Source organism: Cherax quadricarinatus, chromosome 67 (genome assembly GCF_038502225.1).
Source record: "Cherax quadricarinatus isolate ZL_2023a chromosome 67, ASM3850222v1, whole genome shotgun sequence".
NCBI classification, from domain to species: Eukaryota; Metazoa; Arthropoda; class Malacostraca; order Decapoda; family Parastacidae; genus Cherax; species Cherax quadricarinatus.
The window spans coordinates 19,633,803-19,649,976 of record NC_091358.1 but is presented as its reverse complement, the minus strand read 5'-3'; positions in this window follow the sequence as shown (position 1 = coordinate 19,649,976).

Genomic DNA, 16,174 nt, shown 5'->3' with positions numbered 1-16,174 from the left:
TTAGGTTAGGTGAGGTTAGGTTAGGTTAGGAATTAGGTTAGGTTAGGTTAGGTTAGGTTAGGATAGACAGTTGGTCTGGAAAGAGATGATTTTCTACCTTGGATGTTACCCGCATTTCATGGCGTCTGTCTGTCCTGAGTTGACGCAGGTGTTCATGATTATCTTAAATCTACCTTGGGTGTGAACCGCATTACCCAGTGGTGTTGGGGGGGGAAGGGGTGACCCACAATGAGTCTCTCAGAGCGAGGAAAGTGTTTCTATTCGGAAATCGAGTAAATATTTCTACCATTGAGTGTGTTTACCAACAAGAAAATAATGTTCGATTTTACGATAAAGTTTTCAAAACTAATTTGGAAATATCCAAAAAAATGGAGTCGTTCAAAGTAATTCTGGAGTACTCTAATGTATTTTGGAAGTGTTCCAATATATTTTAGGTTAGGTTAGGATAGGTTCGGCTAGGTTAGGTTAGGTTAGGTTAAGATAGGTTAGGTTAGGGTGGGTTAGGTTAGGTTAGGTTAGGTTAGGTTAGGTTAGGTTAAGTTAGGTTAGGCTAGGTTAGGTTAGGTTAGGTTGGGTTAGGTTAGGTTAGGTTAGGTTAGGTTGGGTTAGGTTAAGTTAGGTTAGGTTAGGTTAGGCTAGGTTAGGTTATGTTAGGTAAGGTTAGGTTAGGGTAGGTTCGGTTAGGTTAGGTTAGGTTAGGTTAAGTTAGGTTAGGTTAGGCTAGGTTAGGTTAGGTTAGGATAAGTTAGGTAAGGTTAGGTTAGGTTAGGTTAGGCTAGGTTAGGATAAGTTAGGTTAGGTTAGGTTAGGTTAGGTTAGGTTAGGTTAGGTTAGGTTAGGTTAGGTTAGGATAAGTTAGGTTAGGTTAGGCTAGGTTAGGGATGTGTGTGTGTGTGTGTGTGTGTGTCTGTGTGTGTGTGTGGGATGTGGGATGTGTGTGTTGTGGGATGTGGGTGTTGTTGTCGAACTAGAGATACCGAAAAGACGTTATAAGTGGGTTGTTTTTGTGACTTTTTCTGATGTAGTGTGTCCCCTTATTAACTTTAATGAACTAAAAGGGTTAAAACGAGAAAAAATGGGAGGTGTGGGTGTTGTGACTTTCTGATGAAATTAGATAAAACGAGAAAAAATTGTGGGTGTTGTGGGTTGTGGGTGTTGTGGGATGTGGGTGTTGATCTTAGTTTATGGTGATTTTGGTGGTGTTTTGAGTGTATTCAGTGATGTTTTAGTATTCAGTGGTGTATTTGGGAGTACTCAAATGGTGTTTTTGGAAGTGTTTCAGTGTTGTTTGGAAATGTTCAAAGGTGTTCAAAGGTGTTTTGAGTGTGTTCAAATGTTGTTTTTTTGAAGGTGATCAAGGGTGTTCAAGGGTGTTTTGAAGGTGTTCAAAGGTGTTTTGAGGTTATTCAAAGGTGTTTTGAGTGTGTTCAAGGGTGTTTATGTGAGTATTCAAAGGTGTTTTGAGGTTATTCAAAGGTGTTTTGAAGGTGTTCAAGGGTGTTTATGTGAGTATTCAAAGGTGTTTTTTGAAGGTGTACAAATGATTATGAGAGTACTTATGAAGGTGTTCAAATTATGTGCAAGAGTACTTATGAAGGTGTTCTGGGAGTATTCAGAGGTGATTTGGGGGTGTTCGAATGATGTTTTGGAGTATTTCAGTGTTGTTTGGAAATGTATAAAGGTATTTTTTTGTGAGTATTCAAATGATTTATGAGTGTTTTGAAGATGTTCAAAGTAAAAGTGCGTATTTAACTTCGTAATATGTAAAATTGTGAGTAGTGAATTTAACGAAAGTGGATGTAAGCGATGTGGTGACTTTCTGATGCACTGTGTCCCCTTATTAACTTTAATGAACTAAAAGGGTTAAAACGAGAAAAATTGGGGGTTATGAGTGAAAATTGTGAGGTGTTGGTTGGAGTGTGAGGGTTTGGGAGGGTGGGGAGGAGGTTACTTCGTGGGGAGTGACCTGAGATGAAATAGTTAAAAAAATGTCTAGACTTGTGTTGTAAAGAAAATGTGGGTATTAACGAAAAAATGTGCCTTTCTGATGTATTGTGTCCCCTTATTAACTTGAATGAACTAAAAGGATCGACAAGATTCAGCCTGTGTGCGCGTGACGTCACTACTATGTCCCCTTATTAACTAAAAGGGTAGACAAGATTCAACATGTGTGCGCGTGGTCCTTTTTAGTTCATTTAACTTAATGAGAGGAATACTGACGTCACTGACCGCCGAGTAAACACGCTTTTTTAGTTCATTTAACTTAATGAGAGGAATACATGTTTAGACCTGTAGTAAGCATGCCCCCATAGGAGGAGTATTTTGAATGCTTATACCCAGAGGGGGGATTCCAAAAACTTGATCCGAGGAATTGGAGAATTTCGAAAACCCCATAGGGGGGAATCCAAAAAAACTTGATCCAAGGAGAATTTCGAAAACCCCATAGGGGGGATCCAAAAAACTTGATCCGAGGAGATGGAGTCATGGTATTGTCGAGAAAATTTGATCCGAGGAGATGGAGAATTTCGAAAACCCCATAGGGGGGATCCAAAAACTTGATCCGAGGAGATGGAGTCATGGTATTGTCGAGAAAATTTGGGGTGAAAGGAGGGGTACCCAAAAATTTGATCCAAGGAATTGGAGAAATTCAAAACCCTTGATCCAAGGAGATGGAGACTTTCGAAACCCCCCATAGGGGGATCCAAAAAATTTGATCTGAGGAGATGGAGTCTTGGTATTATCGAGAAAATTTGATCCGAGGAGATGGAGAATTTCGAAAACCCCATAGGGGAGAATCCAAAAACCTTGATCCAAGGAGATGGAGAATTTTGAAAACCCCATAGGGGGGATCCAAAAAACTTGATCCGAGGAGATGGAGAATTTCGAAAACCCCATAGGGGGGGGAATCCAAAAACTTGTATTATCGAGAAATTTTTTGGGAGAGGGGGAACCTCAAAAATTTGTTGGGGGGTGAAAGTGAGAGGGGGATCCGAGGAAGTGGAGACTTTGATATTGAGAAATTTTTTTGGGGGATGGGGGGTGAAAGTGGGAGGGGGAACCTCAAAAATTTGATCCGAGGAGATGGAGAGCACAAGAAAATGAAATTCAAAAAAATTCGAAAAAAAGGAAAAAAATTCGAGGCGCGGGGGCGATCCGGATGACGCTGCAGAAGGCGCAGCAGAAGGCGCGGGCGGGGGTCGCGAAGGGCGCGGGCGGGCGCGCGGGCGGGGCGGGGCGCGCGGGCGGGCGCGCGGGCGGCGCGCGGCGCGACGGCGGGGTCGCGAAGGGGGGGGGGTCGTGGGCGGGGGTATTGGTTGGGGGGGGTCAAGGGTGAGGTAGTCTCGAGGGCGAGGTCATGGTCAAAACCGGAAGTAACACCTAGGTGTGAAAAGGTGACCCTCCAGCTGCTGGTCCTAGACCGGATACCTCGCTCAGTGGAAGGCCTAAACCGGAAGTTCCTCGCTCAGTGGAAGGCCTAAACCGGAAATTCCTCGCTCAGTGGAAGGCCCAAACCGGAAGTTCCTCGCTCAGTGGAAAAATCCACTTCTTATATATATATATAAAAGAGAAGAAGAAAAGCTTTATAAAACTGGGATGCTTAAATGTGCGTGGATGTAGTGCAGATGACAAGAAACAGATGATTGCTGATGTTATGAATGAAAAGAAGTTGGATGTCCTGGCTCTAAGTGAAACAAAGCTGAAGGGGGTAGGAGAGTTTCAGTGGGGGGAAATAAATGGGATTAAATCTGGAGTATCTGAGAGAGTTAGAGCAAAGGAAGGGGTAGCAGTAATGTTAAATGATCAGTTATGGAAGGAGAAAAGAGAATATGAATGTGTAAATTCAAGAATTATGTGGATTAAAGTAAAGGTTGGATGCGAGAAGTGGGTCATAATAAGCGTGTATGCACCTGGAGAAGAGAGGAATGCAGAGGAGAGAGAGAGATTTTGGGAGATGTTAAGTGAATGTATAGGAGCCTTTGAACCAAGTGAGAGAGTAATTGTGGTAGGGGACCTGAATGCTAAAGTAGGAGAAACTTTTAGAGAGGGTGTGGTAGGTAAGTTTGGGGTGCCAGGTGTAAATGATAATGGGAGCCCTTTGATTGAACTTTGTATAGAAAGGGGTTTAGTTATAGGTAATACATATTTTAAGAAAAAGAGGATAAATAAGTATACAAGATATGATGTAGGGCGAAATGACAGTAGTTTGTTGGATTATGTATTGGTAGATAAAAGACTGTTGAGTAGACTTCAGGATGTACATGTTTATAGAAGGGTCACAGATATATCAGATCACTTTCTAGTTGTAGCTACACTGAGAGTAAAAGGTAGATGGGATACAAGGAGAATAGAAGCATCAGGGAAGAGAGAGGTGAAGGTTTATAAACTAAAAGAGGAGGCAGTTAGGGTAAGATATAAGCAGCAATTGGAGGATAGATGGGCTAATGAGAGCATAGGCAATGGGGTCGAAGAGGTATGGGGTAGGATTAAAAATGTAGTGTTAGAGTGTTCAGCAGAAGTTTGTGGTTACAGGAAAGTGGGTGCAGGAGGGAAGAGGAGCGATTGGTGGAATGATGATGTAAAGAGAGTAGTAAGGGAGAAAAAGTTAGCATATGAGAAGTTTTTACAAAGTAGAAGTGATGCAAGGAGGGAAGAGTATATGGAGAAAAAGAGAGAGGTTAAGAGAGTGGTGAAGCAATGTAAAAAGAGAGCAAATGAGAGAGTGGGTGAGATGTTATCAACAAATTTTGTTGAAAATAAGAAAAAGTTTTGGAGTGAGATTAACAAGTTAAGAAAGCCTAGAGAACAAATGGATTTGTCAGTTAAAAATAGGAGAGGAGAGTTATTAAATGGAGAGTTAGAGGTATTGGGAAGATGGAGGGAATATTTTGAGGAATTGTTAAATGTTGATGAAGATAGGGAAGCTGTGATTTCGTGTATAGGGCAAGGAGGAATAACATCTTGTAGGAGTGAGGAAGAGCCAGTTGTGAGTGTGGGGGAAGTTCGTGAGGCAGTAGGTAAAATGAAAGGGGGTAAGGCAGCCGGGATTGATGGGATAAAGATAGAAATGTTAAAAGCAGGTGGGGATATAGTTTTTGAGTGGTTGGTGCAATTATTTAATAAATGTATGGAAGAGGGTAAGGTACCTAGGGATTGGCAGAGAGCATGCATAGTTCCTTTGTATAAAGGCAAAGGGGATAAAAGAGAGTGCAAAAATTATAGGGGGATAAGTCTGTTGAGTGTACCTGGTAAAGTGTATGGTAGAGTTATAATTGAAAGAATTAAGAGTAAGACGGAGAATAGGATAGCAGATGAACAAGGAGGCTTTAGGAAAGGTAGGGGGTGTGTGGACCAGGTGTTTACAGTGAAACATATAAGTGAACAGTATTTAGATAAGGCTAAAGAGGTCTTTGTGGCATTTATGGATTTGGAAAAGGCGTATGACAGGGTGGATAGGGGGGCAATGTGGCAGATGTTGCAAGTGTATGGTGTAGGAGGTAGGTTACTGAAAGCAGTGAAGAGTTTTTACGAGGATAGTGAGGCTCAAGTTAGAGTATGTAGGAAAGAGGGAAATTTTTTCCCAGTAAAAGTAGGCCTTAGACAAGGATGTGTGATGTCACCGTGGTTGTTTAATATATTTATAGATGGGGTTGTAAGAGAAGTAAATGCGAGGGTCTTGGCAAGAGGCGTGGAGTTAAAAGATAAAGAATCACACACAAAGTGGGAGTTGTCACAGCTGCTCTTTGCTGATGACACTGTGCTCTTGGGAGATTCTGAAGAGAAGTTGCAGAGATTGGTGGATGAATTTGGTAGGGTGTGCAAAAGAAGAAAATTAAAGGTGAATACAGGAAAGAGTAAGGTTATGAGGATAACAAAAAGATTAGGTGATGAAAGATTGAATATCAGATTGGAGGGAGAGAGTATGGAGGAGGTGAACATATTCAGATATTTGGGAGTGGACGTGTCAGCGGATGGGTCTATGAAAGATGAGGTGAATCATAGAATTGATGAGGGAAAAAGAGTGAGTGGTGCACTTAGGAGTCTGTGGAGACAAAGAACTTTGTCCTTGGAGGCAAAGAGGGGAATGTATGAGAGTATAGTTTTACCAACGCTCTTATATGGGTGTGAAGCGTGGGTGATGAATGTTGCAGTGAGGAGAAGGCTGGAGGCAGTGGAGATGTCATGTCTGAGGGCAATGTGTGGTGTGAATATAATGCAGAGAATTCGTAGTTTGGAAGTTAGGAGGAGGTGTGGGATTACCAAAACTGTTGTCCAGAGGGCTGAGGAAGGGTTGTTGAGGTGGTTCGGACATGTAGAGAGAATGGAGCGAAACAGAATGACTTCAAGAGTGTATCAGTCTGTAGTGGAAGGAAGGCGGGGTAGGGGTCGGCCTAGGAAAGGTTGGAGGGAGGGGGTAAAGGAGGTTTTGTGTGCGAGGGGCTTGGACTTCCAGCAGGCATGCATGAGCGTGTTTGATAGGAGTGAATGGAGACAAATGGTTTTTAATACTTGACGTGCTGTTGGAGTGTGAGCAAAGTAACATTTATGAAGGGGTTCAGGGAAACCGGCAGGCCGGACTTGAGTCCTGGAGATGGGAAGTACAGTGCCTGCACTCTGAAGGAGGGGTGTTAATGTTGCAGTTTAAGAACTGTAGTGTAAAGCACCCTTCTGGCAAGACAGTGATGGAGTGAATGATGGTGAAAGTTTTTCTTTTTCGGGCCACCCTGCCTTGGTGGGAATCGGCCAGTGTGATAATAAAAAAAAAAAAAAAAAGGAGGTACTACCTCTATAGCTGGACTGGGGACCCTCATCCTCAGAGAAGACAATAAACGTACCTCAGGGAAAACTCAAGGTTTTTCCAAGGAGCTGTTTGAATATTTTCTTCTCCTACCACCCCCTATATTTTATTTTCTTTGGGATCATATATTAGTAGACATAATACATTTGCAGAAGACACAAACATGAATACAATGGTACAATGTATTTAAGATTATGAATTTCCTCCAGCTCCTCCGAAGCCGGACGCGAGCCAAGTCCGCAGCAAGCATTTTCCCTCTGGATGGCCACGCTGAGGCGCTGGAACATGAAAGTGGCTGCCCTTGGGTCCCTGGTGGTGTCGATGAGTCTGGAACCCAATTCTTTAAGGAAACGTGTGGCATTTTTACCCCATGATCCGAAGGTCTCTTATCCCACAGGGACAAAATGATACTGTTGGCTTATGTCCCTGTACTTGCTGATCTTGTACTCCTTCCTGTGGTCAGCAGCTCCTCCATGTTGCCCAACATCGTAATGGATATAGGTGTCAGCCAGTGTGGACACATAGGTAAAGTCCCATGCTAAGAGCTTGCCATTCTTCCAAGGATAGCTGATGATCCCGTCGGGGTGGTTTGCTGGGTTGTGGGTATTGTTGGCTGCTAGTGATTGGGACTCCCTCTCGGCTGAGCATCCAGCTGTAGCAAGGGTTCTCTTTATGATGTCGTTGACCCATTGTGTCTTGCATACCAACCCTTGGTTTTGGAACAGTTAAGACCATGTAGGCCGTATTCGTCGGCTTGTGCTCCGCCACAAATACACGTATATTCCGTGTGAATTGGGGCAGCAAGGCGCGTTCCCATTGCCGATATGGAAACTGGTGGATGTCCCCAGAGTGATGTGCGTTCACAACCTGGAGATGGGCAGTGTCCCTATTTGATGTTGCAGCCCTTAGCTTGTTGGCAAGCACCTTTTCAGCGATCGGGCCATCCCGGCTTGACTGTTGTGAGCCAGTGCTGCACTAGGGTTTGGTACTGGAGCAGCAAGAGCCTCCTATTCAGTGATAGCACTGGCATAGATAGGGTCCTGTATTCCTGCTGAGTCACTGAGGTTATCAGGAAGAATTTGTCTTATTTACTCGTTTGATGCTATGGAAGAGGATAGGATAGCTGGTAGAGTAATCTGGGAGAATCTGCGTACTCCCAGTTCCCCAAGCTTGACCGGAAGTGAGGCTTGCAACCACTGTCCATCTTCAAGGGAAGGATTCAATACACTCTCTTGCATGGTCTTAAGGAGAGAGTCATACTCCTTGAGTTTTGGACTACTGAAGGCTGGGGAGCATCTCAGAAAGTAGGTAAGTTTTGGGATTGACAGGCACCTGGTGAGTAGGTAGAAAGCATCGTGTGTGTCAATGTCTTTGATCTTGCTTTCCATCGTTCGGAGGTCTGAGACTTTTTTGTCTAGGATCAGATCGATGGCATTGGACCCAAGAGGAGCGCCAAGGAGAGTGCTATTGGCTGGATCAATGGCTCGTGCTCCTGGTAAAAAAGCACTAATATTCTGGATCATCTGTCGATTGGTAGAAACTTTCATATTTGGTGAGGTTTAAAGATAGGCCCAGGCTTTCTCCCATGTCTTTAATTTTACTGATGTCCTCTAGGAGGGATTCTTTTGTGCCAGCTAGGGTACCATCATCCAGGAACAAAATATTGAGCTCACTGGAGAATGCTACTGTGACTTCCTTGATGACCAAACAGAATAGAAAGGGGGCGAGAGGGTTCCCCTGTTGCACGCCCTCACACGAGTCAATTTCATGGTCCCCAAACAACAGTTTGGAAGTCACACTATAACACGATTCTTTGAAGGGATAAAGGGAAGGGAAGTTTCTATAAACTGCTTGGAAAGCAGCATCCCTCTGTCTGAGTTGAAAGCGTTGATCAAGGATTTTTCATCGGACATGTTGTTGATATATGCTCGTGCTGCGTGGGCAGCTGTTTCACAGCCTTGTTGAACACCAAAACCGAGCCGAGTTGATTTCAACAATGCAACAGCCTCTTGACTCACCCTTCTTACTGCAGCCTTGGCGACTAGGCGCCAGCATTACTACCATCATGTAAAACAATTACAGGCTTTCGTTTTACACTCACTTGCCAGGACGGTAGTACCTCCCTGAGCGGTTGCTGTTTACCAACCTACTATCTAGAATATCTGAACTCAACAAATTTTTCAACCTGTGCCAGGCTGGCAGTGTCCCAGAGGCCATTAAACTCCTTTTCTTTGGTGCCTCATTGTGTGCCCTCCAAGCCTGATTCCGCCAACCTTTTTCCGGAGGGTACACAATAAGGAACCAAAGAAAGAGGTCTAATGGCCTCTGGAACACTGCCAGCCAGGGACAGATTGGAAAATTTGGTGAGTTCATATATTCTAGATTGTAGGTTGGTAAACAGCAACCGCCTAGGGAGGTACTACCGTCCTGGTAAGTGAGTGTAAAACGAAAGCCTGTAATTGTTTTACATGATGGTAGTAATGCTGGTGAAATTTTTCTGTCTCACAAACATACAAGATTTCAGGCACGTCTTGCTACTTCTACTTAAACTTAGGTCACACTACACATTCATGTACAAGCATATATACACACACCCCTCTGGGGGTGTGTGTATATAGAGCTAAATGGTTCAGATATGTTGATGATATTTTGTGTCTTATGCCCAGGAATGTAGATATACACCATTTCCTTGTTAAATTAAATAGCTTAGCCCATTCTATAAACTTTACTGTTGAGTTTGAGGAAAATAGCTCATTACCATTTCTAGATGTTTTAATTATTAAGGGTAATAATGAATTCCAATTTAAAATTTACAGAAATCTTACAAATAACTGTTCCTATGTACACTACTATTCTTCACATCAAGATAATTTTTGAGAGCTTTTTGTATTTGTAGTCCAGAGTTCATAGATGATCTGAAATACCCAGGAAACGTAATTGATAAATCTTTTAAAATTTCTAGAAATACTTTTTACAATCTGAAAAGGGACAACCTGCCTTATTCAACTAAAAATATGTTGGTTCCCCCTTACCATGAAAACTTGGTTGATATGCCTTCTCTTCTTAAGACTTTTAATAATATCAAAGTTGTATTTAAAAATCTTGATACAGTAAAAAAAAACTTTTGATAAAGAATTCTCCCCAAAATGCTGACGAATGTGTCTATAAGATTCCTTTCAAAATTTGCGATAAAGTTTATTACTGAACTAAGATTAAAACAACATAAATATAGCATTAGAGCTGGACAAGATTTCAATGCTCTATTTATTCATGTGATCGATTTTAACCATCCAATTGATTTTCAAAAATTGAGAAAGTTGTATCAAGCAAGTCCATGGTCGACAGGAATGTTATTGAATCTTGTTTCATAAAAAGGAGTTTTTACAATAATATGAATATTTCCTTTGGTTTATATAAATTAGATCCATTTATAATTAATAGAATTTGGGAAGAGTTTAATAATACATTGGACAAATGATAAATCTTAAAGGACCTGTCTAGTTGGTCCAGCGGGCCTGCTGCAATGTTCTCTTTCTTATGAGTTGCGCGTCAGGTGTTGCTTTGTTGTGGGATGTGATAGTGAGGTGTGGGCTAGACCCTTTATATGCCTTCCTTTGATGCATTACTTTTAATGTTCCTTGATAATGTGAGTAGTCACGAAAGTGCTTGGAATTTCATTATTCTTTCACAGTGGTTGTTTTGCATATTCTGAAATCATCTCTTTACTGTGATCTTATTGCATATATATATATATATATATATATATATATATATATATATATATATATATATATATATATATATATATATATATATATATATATATATATATATATATATATATATATATATATATACACATTTATTTATATATATATATACACATTTATTTATATATATATACACACATTTATTAACACATCGGCTGTTTCCCACCATGGCAGGGTGGCCCGAAAAATATAAACTTTTACCATCATTTACTCTATCAGCATCTTGCAAGAGGCACACTTACACTACAGTTATAAAACTGCAACATTAACACCCCTCTTACAGAGTACAGGCACTGTACTTCCCATCTCCAGGACTCAAGTCTGGCCTACCAGTTTCCCTCAATCCCTTCATAAATGTTATGCTGCTCACAATCCAACAGCACGTCATTCCCTAAAAACCATTTGTCTCCATTCGCTCCTAACACGCTTGCTTGCTGGAATTCCAAGCCCCTCGCACACAAAACCTCCTTTACCCCCTCCCTCCCTTCAAATTTTCCTAGGCCGATCTCTACCCTGCCTTCCCTCCACTACAGATTTATACACTTTCGAAGTCATTCTATTTCGTTCCATCCTCTGTACAACAACCCCTCCTTAGCCGTCTGGATAATTGTTTTGATAATCCAACACCTCGGCCTAATTTCCAAACTACGAATACTCTGCTCTATATTCACTCTCGCATTGGCCTCAGGCACGACATCTCCACTGCCTCCAGCCGACTCCTTGTTGCAACATTCACCACCTATGCTTCACACCCATATAAGTGTATTGGTATAACTATATTCTCATTCATTTCCTCTTTGTTTCCATGGACAAAGTTCTCTGTCTCCACAGACTCCGAATAGGTAAAACTTGCGATTTCGGCTTAAATAAGAATGCTCTTTTTGCCGAATAAGGAAAGGGAAAATTTGTATAAGCAGTAGTTTAGCAAAAATCATTTTGAACCTAACGAAAAAAAACATATTTTTGTTTGTTTATTATTAAATTATTGTAAAGTTATCAAAAGATGTATATAATCATGCATGACAATCCACGGGCGGTGGAAATCTTTAGCTCAAGTACTTTCACACTTCTCAGTGCATCATCAGGAGCTGTGCAATGCTGCAAAGGCAACAACAGGAGAATTAGGGTACTTTTTCAGAGAGTGGCAGTGTGGAGGCACTCGCCAGTCTCAGACTGTGGGAGAGGCAAGTGGAATGCCCACCACACACCGGTCCCCGCACACCCCACCCAATATAGGATCGGGTGGAGTAGGTCTCACAGTTTGCAGATAACATTAGGTAAAATAACTAGAAGATAGTTAATAGACAGCCCTAAGCTTCTAACCGCTGGGAACAGGTCATGTGACGTAAAAAGTTACATTACAATAGTGGATCATTACATACCTTCATTTACAACCTTCTTACTAATGAAATCGAGAGGGAAAAATCCTCCATCTGTCAACGGTGTCGCCGAATCTTCAAGAACATTCCGGAAATACTCCCAGTGTTAGTTAATATGCCTGTGTGAATTCTCCTATTCAGGCTTCCTTATTATAATTAGGCTATTCTTAATTTTAATGTCATTCATAATAATAATCATTTTATTATTATCTAATAACATTATTATTATCATGATATTACCAACAACCTGATTCGTTAAACCACTAAACTAGTTGCAATCACCATGTTGCAACCAACTATACGGTGGTTAGGACCTCAATCGGTCACTCAACATTGAGATCCTAACCCGTCTAGATACAGTGGTACAAGGTACACAAGGTACACATAGGTGGTTGCAAATTGGTGATTGCAACTAGTTTAGTGGTTTAATGAATCAGGTTGTTGGAAATATTATAATGATAATAATAATGATATTAGAGGATGATAGTTGATAATAATGAGAGGAATGGCATTAAAATTAAGAATTGCCTAGTTATAATATGGAAGCCTGAATAGGAGAATTCCTACAGGTATATTAACTGACACTGGGGGTATTTCCTGAATGTTCTGAAAGGTTTTGGATGGCGCTGGTATACCTAAGATCCTGCATTTCCGCTGACTCACCAAGGTTGTCCAGAAAAATTTGTTTTCTTAACTAGTCTGTGCTATTGTAGAAAATAAGGAAGCTGGTGGGGCAATCTGGGAACACTTGCATATTTCCAGCCTTACCAGCCTGACTGGAAGTGAGGCTTGCAACCACTGTCCATCTTCAAGGGAAAGATTCAGTACACTCTCTAGCATGGTCTTTAGTAGACTTATATTCCTTGAGTTTCGGACTGCTGAAGGCTGGAGAGCATCTCAAGAAGTAGGTAGGTTTTGGGAGATACAAGCCCTTGGTGAGTAGGTAGAAGGCATCATGTGTGTCAATATATTTAATTCAGCCTTCCATCGCCCTCTAGTTTGAGATTTTTTTTCCGGAATCAGATCAATAGCACTGGACCCAAGAGGAGCACCATGGATAATGCTCTTGGCTGGATCGATGGCTAGTGCTCCTGGTAAATCATCACCAATATCCTCAATTATTTGTTGATTAGTAGAAACTATTTCGCATTTGGTGGGGTTTAAAGATAGCTCTCCCCAATGTCCTTTATTTTTTCAAATGTCTTCTATGAGAGATTTGTAGCGCCAGCCAGGGTACCATCATCCAAGAAACAGATGTTGAGCTCACTAGACGGTGTTTTTCTGTGATTTTCTTGACCAGACAGAAGCTAGAGTGTCCCCCTGTTGTATACCCTTGCACTAGCCAATTTCATGGTCCCAAATCGGGTAGTTTAGAAGTCTCACTATAACACGATTATTTGAAAGGATAGAAGGAAGGGAAATGTCTAGTGACATATTGTTGATCTATAGTCGTGCTGCGAATTGGTTTCAACATTGCAGCAGCCTCTTGACTCACCATTTTCACTGCAGCCTTGGCGACTAGGCGCGAGAGGGTGTTGACCACTGCAATGAACCTGATTCCTCCATCCTTTTTCCGGAGGGCATATAGTGAAGTACCGAAGAAGAGTGGTCTAGTGGCCTCCGGGACACTGCCAGTCAGGAACACATTACAAAATTTATTGAAATCAGACAGTGATGTCTCTGCTATATCCCCGATTGCTGAATTGAGCATTTGTTTTAAATGTTGAGGCCTTAAACCGGTGAAGCCCTCTGCTGAGCTCTGTGGGAATGACGTGGCTGCTTTTTACACCTCAGCGTCCTGTACGATAAAATGTTTTTCACCCCATACACTGACAAGGAGGTCAATGTTGGTACTGGGAGCTCTGGATGGATGTTTGTGGACGACGTCCTTAGGGGCGATGGTATCCTCATTGGTTATAAGCCTGAGTGCTCCAGTAGTATTTCCCTCTTCAATTTTTTTTTTCTAATTTGAGCCCTGATTTTTGAGACATCAGATGTTCTGTTGTTGGCATATCCCTGGCAGGTGTTTTTCTGCCTTGAGGGAAGATGGATGGGGAAGATGGATGAGGTTGCATTTAATACCCTAATAACAGATGTTGCTAAGGACTTGTCCCTCCTGGGTGGGACAGCCAGACAGGCATTGCCGATAAGCAGTAGACTGTGCCAGGATCCATTGATTTCAGTGACATCATTGACTTTTTTTTTCAAGAGGTTAGCAAATTTGCTAGCAGCTTGAGGGCGAGCTGCTTTGGGGATGTATGTCAGCGTCTGTTGAGGGAAATGCTACAAGTTAAGTCAAAGATTAAATAGTGGACCGAAATGGGACTTAACTTGATAGACAGCTTTCGCCTACACAGCCGTCCCTGCAGGCGATGTCTTGAGAAGCTGTCGTATGCAATCCCTCAAGGGCAGGAAATTAAAATATTATGGGTGAGTATAATTACACCTAGGGGGTGTTATGTCAGTATTTTCATTACTGAATACTGACTGGATCCATTAAATCCTTTACTCATGTGTGTGGGCTCGATGGGCCTCGTATCACCGGGTATTGGTACGTCAAACAAAAGGATATCCGCTGTGCAGCCGACCTACCCATATCATGGATATTAGATGCACCTTTGTATTTGTAGCTGACCCATAGTTGCACCCAGTTATCCCTTGTCTTGATTGAAGAATAGTGTCTTTGACAATGTCCACGTCTTCCACAGTCTAGGAATACGCACACTGGCACACTATGTTCCACAAGGTTTGTCTTCCGAGGTAATATCATTAAAGAAGCTGAACACACTTCTTGATAATAGGTTTAAAGTTATTATGGAGATTGTTTGAGGTACAGCAGTGAACAGTTCACTTCCTTTGTTCGTTTTTAGCGTGAAGTGGTCTTCACTGCACCATTATATACTGCAGTCTGAAGACGCCACAGCATCCTACGCTGCTACTGCCCCTAGCCACAAAGAAAGAGCTGACCTAGCACATTTTCCCTCCTAGCCAAACTTCCACTATGAAGCTATTCAGAATGCTTGAACTTGCTGTCTTAAGCATAGACAACAATGTACATCTTTAACATGGTAATAAAGTGGGTGCAGAATTTTCTTTAATTGCCCTGCTATGGTAAGAGATTGATTGTCTCTTATTTAAACTATACTACTTGCAACACTGGTCTCTTGCAAAGAAGTCATATGACCCATAAGTGGTACACGTTGGTTAAACATCTGTTGGCAATCACTTGCTGTAGCAGTAAACAAGATGCTTGCCCCTTCTGAGAGGGCTGGGCCCCTCAGGGCTGAAAAGGGCTGAAAGGGGCTGAAGGGGACTGATATCCTCCTCCTGGAGAAGATTTCTCCACAGTGTCCTGGTGAAGGTTAATTTGATTGCAGATTTTAGGCTCTCAGTAGAGGTGGTCAGGGTTCTTGTTCTCAGTTGGAGCCCTCCAGGAACCTGGGCACTCACTGTGTGCACGGATGTTGAGACTTGTAGGATTGGATGCAAATTTCCCGTTGCACACTTGACAGATGCCTCGTTGTTCAAGTCCACCACGTTGGCTATACCCCTGGGAACCCTACACACCTTGTGAGATTGCTTGCATCGTGAGCATGAGGAAACACCAGCTGGGAAAGCTTGGGTGAAGGGAGGCATGGGAGAAGCAGAGAGCGGTAGCTGGTATAATTTGTGAGGCCTAAAAGGCAAGCGCACGGCCGAGACGGGGATCCGGGATGACCAGTGATGGCGCATATCACTGACTTTTGTTGTTTCTTGCACACAAATTGTTTCAGTTATAATCACACTCGTAGTTTGGCACAATATTCACAATGTTCTACTATTCTACTATTCAACCTGCAGTAATAGGGATGCCTGGGGGAAAATCTTCCCCCGACCCCCGACAAAACCCAGAGGAAGGTAAACAACCGTCGACACATCCGCTGGCTGGCTAGTTGACCTCACCACCTCCACAACTCCTCATATATACACTGCACTTTCAATGATACAACATCAACGGTCTGATGTAGAGGATTGCCACTACTTTGCAATCTCCAGTGGATACTCTCGATGATGTCTGCTGATTCCCGTATCAACTCAAAATGTATGGAGCATCTCACTCTAGTGTCCTCGCACCATGCTGTCAGCGCGATATATATCCGAGACAGACGATCTTTAGCAATGCAAGACAAGCCACGGGGGTGAAATTCTTTGGCTTAAGTACTTTCACAGTTCTCAGTTCTTCATCAGGA